Raw genomic sequence first — 20,217 nt, 5'->3', positions numbered from 1 at the left:
CCTGGCTCTGACAGGTCACTGTCCCCTTCTAACCACATCAAATTCCCTGGTCCAGATTTCTACCCCTTGTGATCTTGCCTCTTGAGGTGGCTAAGGGCTGATGTGACAGTGGAAGATGTCTAGATCCTTGATCTTTCCTCCTTCCCATACAAGGCAGGGAGCCAGGCAGAGGGCTTCATCACTTAGAGTTATGAGGCCCTAGGTCGGTTACTTATCCTCACTAAGCCTCAGTTTTCTCATTTGGAGAATGGGCATAATAATACATTTAGCTTAATGCCTGGCACCACACCAGCTAACAATGTGTTAGTTACTATTTATTATTATTAGTGGGACTATTATTATTCTTGAAAGCAGTGGTTCTCTGGGGGATTTCCCACCTAGCCCGTAGGATGGGGCTTGGGTTCCATAACCTTTCCATGATGTATCCCCATCCCCCACCACACACATACATACACACACACACACGCGCACGCGCATGCACACACATGCATGTGCACAGACACACACATGCACACTCACACATACGCACACGCAGCTAGCATTCTAGCAGTTTCAGTCCCTACCCTGGCCCCATCCATTGTCAGCCAAGCCCCTGGCATTTCACGGATCTCAGCTCTGCCTGTTGCAAGTTATAAATAACCCCTGGCCATCTGTTCTATGAAACCCCAATACCGAGACCACAAGCAGAAGCTTCCTAGATCCTTGTCTCCATCCTTCCCCATCTTCTTCTGTTTCTGGCAGGATTTTTATTTTCTCCAATTTAGAATTTAAAGCTCTTCCCAAGCCTCTGTGTGGACTCTCCATCATTGCAGATGTCGAGGAAATCTCTGGGGAACAGTTCTTTTGGAAGGAAATGCCCGTTTAAAGAAATTGCCCAGAAGCACTGTTCTCCCTCCGTTGGGGAGGGCTAGCGGCTGTAAGGCGGATGGAATGTGCCCAGAAAACCTGAGGGGACTATGAGGCAGGCACCACCCACAGCAAAGGGGCTCAGAAGCAGTGGCTCTCTGAGTCCCCAGAGCTAAGCAAACCCTTAACCTTGCTGGGGGGGATGAGGTGGGAATCCTTGGTCCCTTCCTTTCTTCTCATTCCTACTCACTAAAAACACATATAAGTCCTGTGTGCCCCTCTCAACCTGCAATAATTAGTTAAAATAATATATTAGCTAATTATAATAACTAGCTCATCTGGGTGGCTACATGCTATGGACTGAATGTTTATTTCCCCCACAAATGCAGATGTTGAAGCCCCAACTCCCAGGGAGATGGCATTTGGGGATGGAATGTTTGGGAAGCAATTAGGATTGGATGAGGTCATGAGGGTGGGGACCCCACAGTGGGATCCCCACTTACAAGGGAAGTGCCCTTTTAAGAAGAGACACCAGAAAGCTTACTCTCTCTCCAAGTGTATTCACTGAGGAAAGGCCATGTGAGCAGAGCAAGAAGTGGAAGGAAGCCAGGAAGAGGGCCCTCACCAGAACCTGATGGTGCTGACACCCTGGTCTTAGTCTTCCAGCCCCCAGAACAGTGTTTAAGCCACCCTACCTGTGGTATTTTATTATGGCAGCCCAAGCTGACTGATACACTATATGAACATATTGGTCAGGACATTCCCTCTTCTCAGGAAGAGCATTCCAACAGGGCCTTCATGGAGACAATGAAAATGACTGTGGTCTGCTTCTTAGGTGAAACCTAGTATAGGGGCAGCCATGTTTTTTCCATCACAAGCCAATTGACCAGAAATCCATATGTATGTGAAATACATAAAGTTCTACATGCCGTATCAAATTTAACTAAATAGGGGCCCTGCGTGGCTCAGTTGGTTAAGTGTCTGACTCTTGATTTCAGCTCTGGTCATGATCACACAGTTTGTGTGGTTGAGCCCTGTATCGAGCTCTGCACTGTTAGCATTGATCCTGCTTGGGATTCTCTCCACCCCTCTCTCTCTGCCCCTCCCTGCTCTCTCTCTCCCCCTCAAAAATAAACATTAAAAAAGCACTAAATAAGAAGTAACATTTGTAAGTTATAATGTATGTATAACAATAAAAATTCAACAAACACTCATGGTCCTGCTATCTATTTTAAGGAACAGAACATGGCAACATTGCCTTTGAATGCCTCCCTAATCTTATCCATTCCCTCCTTGATCCGAGTTAACCTTCATCATTAATTCTGTGCTCATGATTCCCTTGCTTCTCTTTACGGTTTTATCACATTTCTATTCCGAAATGACATACTGTTTGATTTCATATATTTTTGAATATTTTCTCAGTGGAAGCAAAGCACACACACATCTTCTTGTGTGACTAGCTTCTTTCATCTGTGTTGCACGTGTTGCCATTCATTGTTTTTTAATTATAGTGCAGAGTTCATTGTGTGAATTACTTCTCAATTCTTTGCTGATGAAAAGTATCCATCATTCCAGTTTGGGAGTACTGGATGCTAGGCTGCCACGAATATTCTTCTTCTACAGGGAAGACTTGCCCTAGGGTGTATACGTAGAAGTGGAATTGTTGCCTCACAGAGTATATACATCTTCATTAGATAACGTAAATCCTGCTTTCCAAGGCGACTACATCAATTTGCACTTCCACTAATAGTGATATTGTCAAACTTAAAAATTCTGTTTGTTTATCTGGAGGGAACAGAATGGCATCTCCTGTGGTGAAAATTTGCATATCCCTGATGACTAATAAAGTTGAGCATTTCTTTTTCATATATTTATTGGCCATTCATATTTCTTCATTTGTGAATTTCCTGTTCAAGTACTTTGCCCATTTTTCTATTAGATTCTTTATCATTTTCTTATTGATTGTAGGACTTCCTCATGTTTATATTTTTAAAGTTTATTTATTTTGAGGGGGGAGGGGCAGACAGAGAATCCCAAGCAGGCTCTGTGCTGTCAGCACAGAGCTGGACATGGGGCTTGAACTCACGAACCGTTAAGATCATGACCTGAACCGAAGCCAGAGGCTTCACTGACTGAACCACCCAGGTGCCCCCCTCATATTCTTGATAGTAGTCCTTTGTCAGAGAGAAGTATTACAGATATCTTCTCCCTCTCTGGTTTCCTTTTCACTCTCTTAAGATGTCTTTTCACTTACTTTCCTTTAGAGTTAGGGATTTTTGTTCCTGTTTAGGAAATCTTTGCCTATTGCAAGGTCATGAAGATACTTTTTTTCTGTTTTCTTCCAGACATTGTTTTGTTTGAACGTTCACATTTAGGTCTCTGTATCTGAACTGAGTTTTGTATGTGGTGTGAGGCTGTTGGTTACCCTGCTGGCAAAAGCTGCTGGTGTCCCCATGGAGCAGGCCATCAAGGACCCTGATGGCACTGCCATGGGGCTGATACTGACAGCTCCCACCCTTTATTCCTAGCCATCTCCAGACAGCTCAGCTAAGTCAACATCCCTAGCAATCTTTCTTTGTGGTTTTTCTCGATTTTTGCTCTATGGCATTGCTATAGATTCTTAATTGGACGACTGAGCCCTCCCAGGGCTAGTTTTGTTTGTGGATAGAAGTCTGTTGTTTTTTGTGGGAGAACAAAGCCTGCTGTTCCCTACTCCGCCATCTTGCCGATGTCACTCCAAGGTTATTTTTGCTGTTTATAAACTCTAAATCTGAAGTTATGTGTTTTTAGCACTGTAAAGATGTTATTCCATTGTCTTCTGGCTTTCATTGTTTCTGTTGAAAAGTTTGCTAATTGTATTATAGCTGTTCCTTTGCAACACTGTATCTTTTTAGCGCATCTACTTTTAACATTTTCTCTTTGTTTTTGTTCTCTCCAGTTTTACTACGATGTAATTATGGGTTTTTTTTTTTTCTGTGGTAGGGTATGGACATTCTTGAATCTATGGCTTCATTTCTGTTGTTGTTTTTGCCCTTTTGTTGTGTTTCTTCATTTCTTTTTTCCCTCTGTGTGTGTGTGTGTGTGTGTGTATTCAAGTATAATTAACATATAGTGTTATATTGGTTTTATGTGTACAATACAGTGATTCAGCAATTCTGTGTATTAGTGCTCATCACGATAAGTATATTCTTAATCCCCTTCACCTATTTCAACGCCACCCTCCCCACCTCCTCTATCAGTTTGGGATATTATAGGATTTAGAATGCTTATATTTGAAGGATCTCTTCAAATACTGCATCTGTCTTATCTTTCTTTTCTCCCGTCACACCAATTACACATATGTTGGGATTTTAACTGTATGCTATGTGTCTAACATATTTTCCACCTTTTTGGGAGAGTCATTTTAATTTTAATCTGAATTTTTCTATTGATTCATCTTCCAGTTCACCAATACTCTAATCTGTTAGACCCATCAAATGAATTATTTGTTGTTAATCATGTTATTGTATTTTTCAGTCCTGGGCTCTCCATTTTGAGATTGTAGCCCTCTGCTGAAATATACCATCCTTTAATGTATTTTCTTGAATACGTTAATCATAGTTATTTTAAAGTCTCTGTCTGGTAAATAAAAAATCTGAATCACCTATGGGTCTGGATTTTCTTCTTCTTGGGGATAAGGGTCTTTTCATTTTTCCCTCTTGGCTTTCAATCTTTTGTGTTGACAATTTTTGATTGATTGTTAGGTATCATTTCTGATAAATTGTAGAAGCTCTAGATTATGTTAACTTCCTCCAGATAAGGATTTAATTTTCTTCTGGCAGACAGATAGATTATGATCAAATTAACTTGATTCAATTGAGACTTGTCTGTTTCCATGTGACCCTTACTTCTAGGATATAGTTCTTCCACTGGGTAAATTGAAAGCCTGAACTCTAATTTGTCTTTCCTGAACCATAGCATTGCCAAAATTTCTACTTGGTTTCTTGAAGCATTGCCTTACATGTGCACAATTTAGGCAAATTACTTGATGAAAAATTGTCTTTACAATGTTGGGATTAGCTGAGTACATTTCCCTTTTCTTTGGATCTTGGTCCTTCAAGTCTTGGCTGCCATGGCTTTGTGCCTTCAAACACTTTTATCTAGCTTTTAAAGTTCTCAGTGTGCGGGATAATTTGATGCCAATTATGTTTTTATAGGTAGAAGCAAAAATCCTCCCTAGACTAAAAACTCAATGAAAGTGGGGACCACATCTATCTTGTTTTTCACTGTATCTTAGTTTCTAGAGCAATGACCAGAATAATAGAAGGTGCTTAATAAATGGGGCAGCCCAGGCCTTGGCTTCTACACAGGTCACATTAGTGATGTGATTTGCCTCCTGCATTGAAAATCAGTAGATTTGTGACCCTGTGATAGTTTCTAGTGTCCTTGCCTAGAAATGGGATGATTATAATAATAAAGTCTTTCTTTGATTTGATTATAGGAGTTAGTAGGTTAATAATTATAAAGCATTAGAACCACTTGACATGTAATGGGTTATGCACAACTGTTTGTTACATGAAATAATAATTCCCCTTTAATGTCTTTCAATAAAGTTTTAAATATTTCTTCATAAAAATCTTGCAATCTTTTGTTAGATATATTCCTAGTTACTTTATATTTTGATCTTATTTTGTATGGCTGTGGTTTTAAAAGTTATATTCTCTGTTTTTGCTGGTTCATGGAAATAAAATTAAGTGAAATTGATTTCTGTATATTGATTTTTTTGGCCAGTAACCCTGCAAAATGCTTCCATTTATTCTAATTATCTGTGGATTCTTTAGGGTTTGTCACACAGATAATCTTATCATCTATGAAAAATAACAATTTTGACTCTTATCAATTCTTGTAACTTTTTTCCTGCCTTCCTTTTCTCCTTTCCCACCTTCTGTGTCTTGCTTAGAAGTTCCAGGTCAATGGGAATGATAGTGTATACTCTCTTCTTGTTCCTGAACTTGTAGGGACTCTTTCAAAGATTCACCATTATGTATAGTGTTTCCTGTGAGTTTTTAAAGGCTATCTTTTATCAATTTCCTTCTGCTTCTAGTTTGCTAAAGTTTTTTATCAGGTACAGATATTTAATCGAATGGTTGGGGTTTTTTTTTCTTTTTTTTCCTTTTTTTTTTGTAACAAGGGAGATGATCTATCTCCTTTAATCTGTTAATGTGGTGAATTACATTAATTGATTTTCTTAAAAAAAATGAGAGAGCAGCTTTCATTCCTAGAACAAACCGTTGGTCAAGTTGTAGTATATTTCCATATGTTGTTATATGTGGTTTGCTAATATTTTGGTTTAGATTTTGCATGTATATTCATGGGAATAAATGGCCTATAAAATTATGTTCTTGTACCTTTTTTTTGATCTGGTTTTGGTATCAAAGTTATGCTACGTTTGTAAAATGAGGTGGGGATTTTTCTCCTTTTTATACTTCTAGAAGAGTTGTTGTAAGACTGGAATTATTTATTTCTTGAATTTTTGTAGAACTATTGACTCGATTTCCTCATTGGGTAAAAGACTATTCAGATGTTTTTCCTTGAGTTAGTTTTGGTAAATTATATTTTCCTAGGAATTTTTCCATGTCATCTGAAGTTCCAAAATTTTGCACATAAAATTTTTCTTAATATCATCTTACTACCTTTTCAAAATCCTTGTGGCCCATGTAATTTTGTCCCCCTTTTCCTTCTTAATTTTTTTTGTATATTGTATCTTCCCTTTCCTACTTGATTATTCTTGCCATAGGATGATCAGTCTTGGCAGAGAATTTATCAATTTTATTGGGCTTTTCAAAAAAACCCTAACTTTGGGCATTACTGATTCTATTTTCTATTTTATTAATTCTGGTTCTTATCTTTATTTTCTTTTTTCCTCTTTCTTTGAGCTTAATCTATTATTCTTTATTAAATTTCTGAAACTGAATGGTTAACACATTAATTTGCAATCTTTTTATTTTCTGACATAAACATTTAAGATTATGATTTCCCTCTAAAGTACCACTTTAGTTATATTTAACAAATTTGACATGTAGTGCTTTTGTTTTTAAGCTTTTCTAACTATTTCTAATTTCCGTTATAATTTACTCTTTAATCCATTAATTATTACATATTTTTATGTGTCTTTCTTTCATGGGTGATATTTTCACTAAGAATAATAATTCTAGGATGACAGGGTTTTTTTTTTTTGTATATTAAAAATATAAGTCTGCTGTCCTCTGGCTTTCACTATTGATGAAAAAAAGCAGTCTAATTGTCCTTTACTTGAAGGTTATATATCTTTTCTCTCTGACTGCTTTTAATATATTTTCATTCTTTTGAACTAAAAAACTTAAGACATTCTGAAAATTTCACTGTGCTGTGGTGTAGGTAGGTGTGGATTATTTTTTATTTATACTGTTTGTGATTAGGTGGTCTTCCCCAGTTAGTGGAGAGTTTTCAGTCTTCGGTTCCAAGAAAATTTTAGCCACTAACTCTTCAAATATTACTCTGCACCTTCTTTCTCTCATGTCTTCAGAATTTCAATTTAATTTTTCTGTCATACTTTTCATCTCTTTGTGTCTCTGAACTGCTGTTCCGAGTTATTTTAACTGTTATAAAATAACAGTTATTTTAAGTGTTATTTTAACTGTTATATTAACTGTTCCGAATAATTTTTTCAGATTTGTCTTCCAGTACGATAATTCTCACTTCAGCTTTGTCCTATTTGCTGTTAAACCTACCCACTTCATTTTAGAAACTTTTTTTTTTTACATTTATTTTATTTTTGAGAGACAGAGAGACAGAGCTCAAGTGGGGAGGGGCAGAGAGAGAAGGAGACAAAATCCAAAGCAGGCTCTAGGCTCTGAGCTGTCAGCACAGAGCCCGATGCAGGGCTCAAACTCACAAACCGTGAGATCATGACCTGAGCCGAAGTCAGACACCCAACCGACTGAGCCACCCAGGCGCCCCTAGAAACATTTTTTTAATTGGGAAAAGGCAACACGGTTCAGAAAAGTGTGAAAAAAATAAATGCACATCTTAGCAATTAATTATAAAACAAATTCCAAGTAATCACCCTACAAATAGAACATTGTCAATAGTCCAGAAGCCCCTTGTGTGTCCTTTCTTGCTCTCTAACCCCTTCTTCCACCAGAGGTAACCACCACCCTGACTTCAATGTAATTAAAGTCTTTGCTTCTCTTCATAGTTTTATCCGCTCTGTCCGTTTTTGTTTGTCTATTTTCTTTTAACTTAATAATCTGTACATATTTGGAGGCTTCTTTCATTCAACATGCTATTTGAAAGTTAATCCATGTTTGTACCTGTGGTTCAGTAAGTGTACATGTGGTTCATTTACTTTCACTGCTGTGAGGTAGTCTGTTGTATGAGTATATTATACATTTTCATTCTTTTTTTGTTGGATATTTCATTCTATCTTGTTGGGTTAGTTCTTCCCCCTTTTTGAGGAGGAACTAACTACTTTCAACAATGCTGGTCTAAATATCGTATATGCATTTGTGTATGTATATATTATTTTACATGTATATTGGAGCACATGTGCGTGAGTTTCTCCAGGTTATATACTAGGAGTGAAATTGTTGGGTCACAGACTATGTATACCTTCAATTTTGCTAGATAATTCAAAGCTGTTTTCTAAAATCGTTCTTCCACTAATTTTTAATTCCCGTTGTCTTATTTAATTCATTTTTAGAATTTTTTTCTGGTTCTTCTTCACATCTGCTTGATAATACACTGCCTTGCTCTGTACTCATATGTCAAATTCCTTCTTTTATATTTCTTTAAGTTTGCACCTTTACTTATCGCCTATACTATTTCTGATAATTCCCCAGCAGAAGCTTTGCAGATTTGGTTCTGCTATCTCAGGGCTTCTCGACCTTGACACTGTTGACATTATGGGCGAGACACGAATCCATATTGTGGGAAGCTGTCCTGTGCATTGTAGGATGTTCAACAGCTTCCCTGGTCTCTACACACTAGATTCCAGTAGCCCACATTTTTCTCTTTCCAAGGATGACAACCATTATGCCTGCAGGGCAAAATTGCTCTGGGCGGTGAGCCACTATGCTCTCTCTCTTTTCTTCCTTGTGGGACCTCACTTATGGTATCCTGTCTCTTTGTGTTTTGTGATTCGTTTTTACTAAGCTCATGTTTTCTTAGAGCCATGCCTCTGGAGATTCTCCGATGCCTGGGGTCGAAGGTGTTTTTCTCCAGGACTGTTCTTCATTTACTACGGGCTCTAGGCTTACAAGTGTATGCTGGGGGTGCAGGCTCCTGTTGGACTCCTCACCTTTGACCAGCCCTCCCATGCCTTGCGAGGTTTGTGAAAATGGAAGCTTTTGTAAATGCTGACGTCAGTGGGTGGCTTCTCTCTGGGCTCCTGCCTTCACAACTTTAGGCTTCCAAAGTCACCTTTCGTTCTTTTCCAGTCAGACTGATGCATTTTAAAAGAGGGTTTTTGGGGTGCCTGGGTGGCTCAGTTGGTTAAGCGTCCGACTTCAGCTCAAGTTGTGGTCTAGTGGTTCTTGAGTTTGAGCCCCGCGTGGGGTTCTCTGCTGTCAGCACAGAGCCCGCTTCAGATCGTCTGTCTCCCTCTATCTGCCCCTTGTGTGTGCGCTCTCTTTCTCTCTCCAAAAGGACTAAATATTAAAAAAAAAATTTTAAGAGGTATTTGTGTGTGTGTGTGTGTGTGTGTGTGTGTGTGTGTGTGTGTGTTTTGGCTTAAGGAAAATCCCCAAATCCATACAGCTTTTATTCCATCTTTAAAATTTCACAAATAAGTCTGAAAAATCATTTGGCATCTCGCTCTTTCAATGTCGCTGGACAACTTAGATCTTATCCATCAGCGTGCTGAGCCGCTCCTTTTTCAGAAATGTAGATACCCTCCCCAAATTTTCTGATATCCTTGTTTTTTAACTGTTGTGGCTTGCCAAATCAAAGCAGCTAGTTTGATACAAGTTCAATGTCATTTCCTTCAAGAGTTAACTCATCCTCCTGGGGTTGAGATACTGAATAGGCGACGCTTGGCCTCATCTGAACCCTGCGGATATATTTTTCACCCACAAAATTTCGGATTTCGACAAGGGAACCATTCTCCTGAACAATGACGTTGATGGGAAAGTGAGCATTCCCAGACCCCGTTTTGTAATGGAAACCCAGCGTAATGCCCTTCGTCATGCTCTGTACGTGACGACAGATAGTGTGAACGGTAGCGGTTCTTTTCTGTTTCCCCACCATTTGTCAGCTCGGAGCCTCTTCATTTTCCTTCCGAAGAGACTGAGTTTTGCAGTGATGTGATTGAAGCCCCTTTGCAGGGTTCCTCTGGGGCCTCTGACAGTAACGGCACGTCCCTTCAGAGTGATGTCGATGTTTTCTGGAACGTCAACAGTCTGATTGCTGAGAATGGCCTTCATTCTCACAGTAGATGCAGCAAAAGAGTACAGAGAAGTGTTTAAAATTGTTTTGTCCAGGGGCGCCTGGGTGGCTCAGTTGGTTAAGCGGCCGACTTCGGCTCAGGTCATGATCTCGCGGTCCGTGAGTTCGAGCCCTGCGTCGGGCTCTGTGCTGCCAGCTCAGAGCCTGAAGCCTGTTTCAGATTCTGTGTCTCCCTCTCTCTGACCCTCCCCCGTTCATGCTCTGTCTCTCTCTGTCTCAAAAATAAACGTTAAAAATAAATAAATAAATAAATAAATAAATAAATAAAAATAAGTAAATAAATAAAATTGTTTTGTCAGTAGTTTTTGTTGTCTTTAGTGACAGGATCAGTCGGTAAATTCCTCTGGTATACTTTAGAACCTGAAGCCCACCACTTTTGAAAATTAATAATAGTGAAGCTAGCCGATCAAATGCACGGGTCTTTAACAGCAACACAAGCGCAGTACAAATCGAATTAACACAGTTTCTACAGAAACACACTCCTAAGGGCCGGAGCTAGATGTGGGTTTGAGAATATCGGTGAAGTCCCAGAGGACAGGTGTTTAACAAAGGAAACAGTGGAGCGTCCTTCGGTCAGGCACGTGTCGACACAGGCTCCAGATATACATCACCAGTGACAGTTCTCAGTGTTTGTCCCCGTTGTTTTATTTTTTTTTTTAATTTTTTTTTCAACGTTTTTTTTTATTTTTGGGACAGAGAGAGACAGAGCATGAACGGGGGAGGGGCAGAGAGAGAGGGAGACACAGAATCGGAAACAGGCTCCAGGCTCCGAGCCATCAGCCCAGAGCCTGACGCGGGGCTCGAACCCACAGACCGCGAGATCGTGACCTGGCTGAAGTCGGACGCTTAACCGACTGCGCCACCCAGGCGCCCCTGTCCCCGTTGTTTTATGAAAAGAAAGAAGTGGACCCAAACACTGCCCGAGTGAGACCACACAACAGGTGCGTTATCCAGTGTGATCTGAAATTCTAGGAAAAGTGAATCCACTTGGTGAGTGTAATTCAGTTTCATCGTAAAAGTTCCGTGGAGACAAAGCCCCATCGACAGGGCTGAGGCTCCATGATTTGGATCCATCCTCAAGTTTACAAAAAGCGGTCAAGGGCACTGACATCAGACTGCCGGGGTCAGAGTCCAAGGTCTCCCACTTAAAAGTTTGCTTCTTAACCTGTCTGTGTCTCCTTTTTGTTATTGTGCAATGAGAAGAAACTACTCCACAGATTTATTGTGAGGCCAAGGATAGTGCCTGGAACGTATAAACACTCAGCAGATGTTAACTTTAACAAGGTTAAAGATACAGAAACTTAAAGCGAAATTCCTACTTGTCAAAACCTGAGAATTTCTCCTAAAAGGTGATTTCATGCCCATGAGATAGCACTGCCTTTCTTTACCACCAGTGACTTCATTGTGCTCAGAGTAGTCAAGCAATAAGAAACAAGAACAGATTCCAGTGGTCAGTCACTGTGTCTATGGGCCCAGCTTAAGTTCAACATGAGCATTTCCTCCGTCCAATGCATCAGCAGTGTTTTACATTCGAGACGAGAGTGTTTACAAGTCTTGTCACATCAGTAAGACGCGAGCCGCCTGAGGTCTGATGAGTTGGGTCCTTCAAAGCCTTTTAATTCCACGTGGTGGGAAAGCAGTTCAGTAAATCTTTCCGACACGTTTCCATGATGTCATCACCCAACAGCATCAACATAAACAGTGTCTCCACACCCTGCTTCATCTTCTTCCAAACTTCGAACGAAAGCCCAGGAAGAAAGAAAATTCACAATTCTGGTGACTTACTCCATGGTATCAGGCAATGAATGTGATTTGCAAAGTGCGTGGTCCGAAGTCGTAAAATGATGGATGCCGTTCAAACTCCTTTCAATGGGACTAAACTGCTGAGACCCTTCTGCCCCCATCTTTGCTTTTCTTTGCAGGAGCCAGACCAGCAGTGAACTCTGTTTTTGCGTGTTTCTAGCCTCTCTCTCTCTCTCTCTCTCTCTCTTTTTAAGTTTATTTATTTTGAGAGAGAGAAAGGGAGAGAGGGAGAGAGAGAGGAGGGGCAGAGAGATAAGGAGAGAGAGAATCCCAAGCGGGCTCCGTGCTCAGTGCAGAGCCCCATGGGGAACTCGATCTCACAACCATGAGATCATGACCATGAGATCATGACCTGAGTCGGAATCAAGAGTCGGACGCTTAACCGACTGAGCCACCCAGGCGCCCCCAGCCACACTCTCTTTTTAACAACCTCTTCTTGGGAGGTTGAGGTCTAATTTGGCCACAAGTCTCTGGTGGACTGCCTTTCTGGGCCACAGGGCTATGAGTCTGTCCCCTGGTCTCATGGAGAGAGAGGCAGCCTGTTAAGTGTGAATCTTGCTTTAAGTTTCTGCACGTTTTACTTGTTTCCTTTAAGTTAGCATTTGTTGGGCACTTACTCTGTGCCAGGAACTATTCTAGGTGCTTTCCATGTGATTCATTCAACTGGGATGGCAACAGACAGCCTAAGCCACATTTGGCTCTTCTCAGTGGGGTAGGAGCAAAGTGAGAGTGAGAGGCCCAGGTCACGATCGTCATCTGCCCGCAGACATGCCTTTGTCCTGAACTCCCTGACCCAGTCAATGGGCTCCACTGTCCATATAACATCTGAGGCAGGGACCTAGAAGCACCTCCCTGCCTTCCCACATCCCATCTGCCCCTGACCCCCTCTCCGGTCCCCCCTCACCGGCTTATCCCTACTGTGGCACTTTTCACAGCCATCTCGAACCATCTGTCTCCCTGTCCATCATCCCCTCTTAGGACAGAGACTGTCTTCTGTCTCTGAATGCTCAGTGCCGTAGCAGACCCTCAAAGATGTTCGCTGCATGAAAGAATAATGTTCTATCATTTCTACATAAGAATTTCTTGAGTTAGTCCCTCTGCCCCCATCCCATTAACTGCCCCAGTTTAGGGTCCTGTTCCTTCCCACCAGAACTCCTAAAATAGCCTCATAAATGATGTTCCTTTTCTCCACTTTGGCTTACTCCCACCCACCCTCCTCATTGTCTCAAGGGTCATCTCTCTAAGGCACAACTTAGAGTGCAGTACTGTTCTGATCAGACGCCTCAGTGCTTCTCTTTGCTCTCGGATAAATTCAAGACCTCATCACACACGTCTGTTCTTCCTGAGCCCTCTGTTTAGCCATGCTACATGGTGGTGTATGTGCGCTGTGTGTATGTGTTTAGGTCCCAGTGCCTTTGCACGTGTGCCTTCTACCTAGGATAGATGCTACCCCCCTTTTCTCTACCTGCCAATCTCCTGCCTCTCTTTGAGACCCAGCTCGTGAAGCCTTCTGGGACCCTATAGCCTCCAGCTTCATAGGATGAGACCTCTGGTTGAGCATTGGTTGATGATCTGTCATTGCTTACGTAGCTATGTCCTCACGTCTCCCTACCCGCTAGACCGAGTCCCTTAAAATCCTGAACGTGGTATCCCTAACTCCTTGGTAGGCTTTAAAAAATTCTGGAGGGCAACAGGAGCGGGGGGTGTACATCTTCTGTGTACGGTGCAAAGTGTTTTCAGACCGAAGACCCTGGAGGAGCAGCCTGAGTCAACGCTGGGGCCAACATGACGGCTAAAGATGGTCCAACCCCCAGAACGCAGGCTTTTACTCCAACCTCCCTTCCTCAGCTCTTCCTCCATGACCTCCTCCCTCCCTCTCTTCTTCTTTTCTTTTATTCATTTTCCTTCCCTGCCTTCTTCCAATTGCTATGTAGCCTCAGTCATCTATTACCCAAAACAACATTATGGCAATGGTAATGGAAGTAGGTGATGACACAATAGTGCACCCCCAATTCTGCTGCCACAACAAAGCCTGCTGTGTTCGCTTGTCTAGATTCCCTTCCCGTCTTTCTATGCGCCCATGATGTTGCAGGGTTGTAATCGTGAGGCCGTTTTAATTTTGTAGTCTACTTTTTAACGTCATATCAGAGGCATTTTCCGTGCTCCTACATGGTCTTCGTAATTATCATTTCAATGGCTGCGTGATATTCCATAGAATAGATGTGCCAAGTTTCACTTAACTGTTTCCTTTCTGCCAGACAATTCCGGGTTTTCCCTGTTGCAGAGAGGGCTGTAATACGCAGGTTCTTTCACTTCTCTTTCTTGTTCCTCCCTGTTCACTTGCTCCTCTCTTTGCTCTCTCTTGTGTCTCCTTCTGCCTCCTTGACCACAGCTCTCTTTCCCAGAACAGTAATTTGCCCCCAAGTGGATATACAAATCATCTTAGTGGTGTGGTTTATATATACAATTGGAATACCACTTGGCAATGAGAAAGAATGAAATCTTGCCATTTGGAACAATGTGGATGGAACTGGGGGGTATTATGCTAAGTGAAATATGTCAGTCAGAGAAAGACAGATACATGTTTTTACTCATATGTGGAATCTGAGAAACTTAACGGAGGACCATGGGAGAAGGGAAGGGGAAAACAACAGTCAAACAGAGAAGGAGGCAAACCATAAAAGACTCTTAATTACAGAGAACAAACTGAGGGTTGATGGGGGAGGCGGGGGGAGGGGAAAATGGGTGATGGACATCGAAGAGGGAGCCTGTTTGGATGAACACTGGGTGTTGTCTGTAAGCGATGAATCATGGGAATCTACTCCCAAAGCCAAGAGCACACTGTATATACACTGTATGTCAGCTAAATCAACAATAAGTTATATTAAAAAAAAAAAGAAAAAAGAAATCATCTTAGTGGGACCCAGGATTTTGAAAAGAATTACAACAAATTGGTAGGAAAATGCTCTTAAGGTCACTTTTGCTATTTGTGTATCCTGAAAACAGTGTAAATGATAAACTCTCTTGCCCACAACGGGTGGGAACATAGGATCAGGCAGGACTATGACAGAAAGCTCAAGCCTATGACAGGGACACAATGTTTGTCATGGAAGAAAAAGAGAGACAACCTGAATGTCTATCAATAGGGAAATAGCTAAGTATACCATTATGTGTCCATACTCAGAATATTATGTAGGATTTAAAGAGATTGTTGTGGATCTATATGTACCGACTCAGATAAAATCTTTTTTTAAAAGTGAATTTAGTTGCAGAATATTTGTAGTTATAATTTATGTAAAAATTAACAGCAAAACCCAAACCCACAGGATAGTACGCTAGATTTTCTGAGGATATGTTATGTAAATATATGGCCAGGCTAATCACAGTGGTCCCCCTTTGTTCAGGAAAAGGGGTCCGGATGTGGGGGACCGGTCAAAGGGAATTTGAGCCTGAACTGCAATGGCTTCATTTTTGTTTTTAATCAAGGAAAATGTATTCACATATTGCTTGTGTAACAAAAAATTAATTAAACGAATGTTGCCACTGTTGTGTCTTTCTGTTTACGTTGTGCATTGACCAGCCCAGATTCCGGCGCTGGCCTTGAAGGAATAAAACGTAATAAGAGAATGTTACTAAATATCAAATGTCCTTTTGGGAAGAGTGGATTTTTTGCAACCCCCCCCCCCTCCACGGGTATGTAGGTTGTTTCAGACAGTACCGGTGGGCCTGGGGTGGGGGGAAAAAAGGCCTGCTCTTCTAGGAGACAAGGATGCCCCTGATCCAGACCCTTGCCTCTCAGCCGGTCCTCCCCACCCCCATCCTGGCAGGTGGAAGCTGGGGGTTTTGAAGTTTAGTCTCTTGCATTGAATCCTGGATGGAGGACAACAGATGGGGCCACACAGCCCTGCTGCTCAGACCGAGGGGAACAGGTGGAGGCTCTGGGGCCAGAGTGTGAATGCTGGCGATTCATGAGTGGTGCAGGCAGGCGGAGTGCCCAGCTCAGCGCCGGTGACAGCTGGGCAGCACGTGGGTGGGAGAGGGAGTCGGGGCATGGGGGGGTGGGCTGCAGTGGGTGGGTTCAGCCACAGAGAGGAGGTATGAGAGGGCAGAGGATAAAGGAGGGAAAGAGGGAGAATGCCTCCCACCCACCCAGCCCCCCGGCCCACCCCCAGGATTAAGGCAGTAGGGAGGTCAGAGGTTCCAGGCTGACCCGAAAGGCTTAGGAAGCAGCAGGGTAAGTGGACATAGAGAGGAGAGTGTTCCTTTTCTGCCCCTTCACCCTCCTCCCCCATCCCCAGCTGTCCTCTACCTAGTCCTAAACCCGAGGCATTTGGGCCAATTCCAGTGGCTGTGCCAGGCCCTTGGCTGGGTCAGGGCCCGGGCAGGGGAGGGAAGCAGCTGCCGCCCCTCCCCTTGCAGATAAGGGTAGGAGCACAAGGAGGCGACAGGACGGGACAGTCCGCGCCTTTTTGCCCAGAGATACCTGCGTGCCACACCCCTCACCCCGTTTCTCTTTAGTTAAGTGCAAGAGTAAGTAAGAACTATGAAAACAGTGCTAATTATTAGTAGCGCTTACAGAACCCTCGTGATATACACAGCGCTGATTTTATAATTTATCGCTGAATTCTTCCAACAGCCCTTCCTGAAAGTATAGCTTCCATTTTACAGGTGAGAAAACGGAGTCTTCTTGGTTAAGTAATGTGCTCAAAGCCCGACACTAAGTATCGTTTGACTGCACAGACCAAACCCGGAACCTTCCAGGTGGATGGAATTAACAAAACGCTGGGCTGAGAGCCAGCAGTCCCCCATTTCCCAAAGGAGCAAGAGGTGGATGGGCCTAAATTAGCCTTTTTCATTGTCAAAATTGAGAGCAGCTAGATGAGGTTAGGGTGGAAAGTAAAGGAAGCTAGAAAACCCTTTTCTCCGGAGATTTGTCCAAATAGGAACGATCCCATCGCTTTGGGCTGGTTTAGGAGACTTTGCCTGGAAAAAAAGGCAACCAAGCACTTTGGTTTGGGCGTCAGGAGACAGGCGCCTCTGCATGCCCTCCGAGTGGGCAGATTTGCTGGCATCCCTAGGCCCCAGCCCTCTTAGTGCTACAGCTTTCCAGATGAGGAAGACGAAGCCTGGGGACGGTGGGGGGGGGGCAGGGGGCGCTGTCCGTCTCCCACTGGTCTGGTGCACTCTGTTGCTGGAGCATCTAACCTGACACTTGGCGCAGTGCACCTGCGAGTCGCCCATTCCTTGAGCCCAGGTATGGCTCCTCCTCCCAGCCTCACGAACCCAGCCCTGAGTGGGCTGGGGAAGGAGAGGGAGCTCCGGGGAGTGGGGGGCCGGCCCCGGCCAACAATTCACCCCACGCCCAGACTTCCGTCCGGCCAGCAGGGGGAGCCCGAGGCCCAGGCAACGGCCGTGAGCGGGGAGGCTGCCACTGGCTCTGGATGCTACCGCTTCGCCCACCCACGCACCTCCCTGCGCCTCAGTTTCCTGGCCTGCGAAATGGGAAAATAATTACACTAAGTTCCCCAGCAATGCTGTGAGAGTTAAATGCGTTCTAAACAATAAGGCGTTGCTAGACTCCCTTCTTGTTCTCTTGTACGATGTGACTCTGAACATTCAGTATTCAATAAATACTTCCTGAGCTCTATTAAGCACTAGAACCCTATTTTCGGCCCTGGATGAAGCCTGTCCAACTTGTGGGCCACGGAAAGCGGTTGAAATAGAAAAGCCTGGCAACTGGATGGTTCGTCTGTGCCTCCCCCGCACCTGACCAGCCAGATAGAGTGGGTGGCTCTTTCGGTACAGGTCAACACTTCAGCAAACTCCTGTTTGTTCCTCTGGCCTGGAACTTGGGCCTTTGGGCTGGGCCTGCAGAGGCGGCAGGGAGCCCAGGCCACAGCCCCCCTGGCCACCCTGACTTCAGGAAAACGCACTTAGTGCAAAGACCTTTCACGCCCAGGGCTCTCTGGTGACAGGGCCTTTGGGTTCAGGGCAGAGGGGTGAAGCGGATGTGAATGGAATAATCCCCAATTGGCATTTAGAGTTCTGCTTAAGATCAGCATAAGACTGGAGCTGAGAGAAGGGGCTGAAGCCAGAATCCGTGGCCAAGCCTGAGATTGTCTGTTCTTTTCCCAAGAATGTGGACCAGTTTGGATTCCGCAGTGCGATGGAGTCAGTGCCTAGTCTCCTGGCTCCTGTCCCTGCTGGGTGGGGCGTCCGTCAGACAATCGCTGTGGAAGCCTGTGTGTGGTGGGGTCTGCGACAGACTCCCAGGGGTCCCAGCGGAGGAGAGGGGCCTTCCCACCCGTGAGTTTTTCGCCCTGCTCCTTCTTTCCCAGAAGCCTCGGCTTCCGTTTAAGCCCTCACCCCAGGACAGGGTCCCCAGAGCACCTAATGAGGAGTTCAGTGTGACGAGGTGACTATTCACATTGACTGTGTTGCTTTTCAAATTCCAGATGTTTCGTTCCCTCGGGTGGGCGGCCGACTCTCTGAGGGGGGCTCATTGTGACGTGTTCCAAAGAACCCTGGACTGGGAATCGGAGGCCTGAGCTCATGTTTCAGTTCTAGGCTTTGGTGGCCCCAGGCCTCCCTCTGAGCCTCTGCGTTTTGACCCGTTAAAGGGGGTCATAATAGCTTCTGCACCGGGCAGGCCGCCAACACCTGGGGTAGACGTGACGAAGGCCCAGACACGTGGTTCTACCCCTTCTTCTGTCTGCGTCTACCCGAAACAAGTGAAAACGTATGTTCACGCAAAAACTCGTACACGAATGTCACAGCGGGATTATTTACAGTAGTCTCAAAGTAGAAACGACCCCAATGTCCATCAACTGATGAATGGATAAACAAAATGTGGTGCAGACACGCGATGGAATATTATTCGGTCCTCGAAAAGAACGAAGCGCTGACACCTGCACAGTATAGATGGACTTTGAAAACATTATGCTAAGGGAAAGAAGCCAGTCACAAAGGACCACGTAGGGTCCGGTTTCACTTACACGAGGGGGCCAGAACAGCAAGATCCACAGACACAGCAAGTATATTAGTAACTGCCTGGGTCTGTGTAGGAGTGGGTAGGGGTAGGGAAGTGACTGCTAATGGGTGCAAGGTTTTTTTGGAGGGCGACGAGAATGTTCTAAGATTAAATTATGGTGACGGTTGCACAATCCCGTAATTATACTGAAAAAAAAAATCACTGAGTTGTACACTTCAAACGGGTGAACTTTATGGTATGTAAATTACATATCAACAGAGCTGTTAAGAAATTTTAACTGGGTGTCCTGAATTTAATTTAGAAACTCTACTTCGGCCCTTTCTTGCCTCTTTCCCCCAATCTTCATGGCCTTGTTGTCCCTCTCAGAACATACAGAAGGTAGTGGGCATATTTCGCTTTCCTGCGGGGGCAAGGGCACTGTTGGACGCGTGGGAAGGAATAGGGAAGCATTAGGGAGGCCAGATGCCATCCTGCCCAACCTCTCACAGCAGCCACATGAACTCCCCTGCCTTGATTTCCCTTCCTGCCCGCCGTGGGGAGGGACGGTAGGGGATCCCTGCCCCTGCATCCCTGGGGGTGGTGTCTGGGGAGTCCAGGAAGACCGGACCGGGGAGGATGCATTGGCCATGATGGGGTGGCCTGTGCAGGGAGCTCCAATGAGTCTGTTATGTGGCAGGGCCGACTTGGGGTCTTCTAAGCGCTGGTGGGGTGGCAGGTAGATTGCCCAGAGATACTTCTTTGGCTGCAGTCAAGGCCAGAGAAGCCAAGAAACCCACGGCTGGCGCCCTGTGGACTGGGGTCAGGGATGGAGCTGGGCCATGGGCTGCCAGACGAGGAGCTGCTGGTGCCTGGAGAAGGCTGATTCTTTAATTGGTGTGCTACACGGCAGGGCAAACCGCGGGCCATGTGTCTGGTGGGGGCGGGAGGGGGAGTGCAGGAGAGACAGGCTGGGGCAGAAGGCCTGCGGGTCTCCCCCCAGGACTCAGTGGGGGTGGGGCGAGAGGGGCTTGGAGCCGGCGGCGGAGAGCTCGTACTTCCAGCTCTGTGTGCACCCAGAGCTCTGTGCCCAGCCAGCTGTCATCAACCCCTTAGGATACTTGACAAGTGGGGTCTGT

At 44.3% G+C, this 20,217-nt stretch overlaps 1 pseudogene; it reads right to left on the bottom strand.

Annotated features, from left to right (window-relative positions):
• Nucleotides 1-9,708: 9,708 nt before the first annotated feature.
• Nucleotides 9,709-10,286, bottom strand: LOC124509826 (60S ribosomal protein L9-like; annotated as a pseudogene).
• Between the last annotated feature and the right edge of the window lie 9,931 nt (nt 10,287-20,217).

This window comes from Lynx rufus, unplaced genomic scaffold (assembly GCF_022079265.1).
Source record: "Lynx rufus isolate CCGP_SWC_20201006 ecotype Redwood Valley unplaced genomic scaffold, mLynRuf1.p SCAF_15, whole genome shotgun sequence".
NCBI classification, from domain to species: domain Eukaryota; kingdom Metazoa; phylum Chordata; class Mammalia; order Carnivora; family Felidae; genus Lynx; species Lynx rufus.
This window is presented reverse-complemented; position numbering and strand designations above follow the sequence as displayed.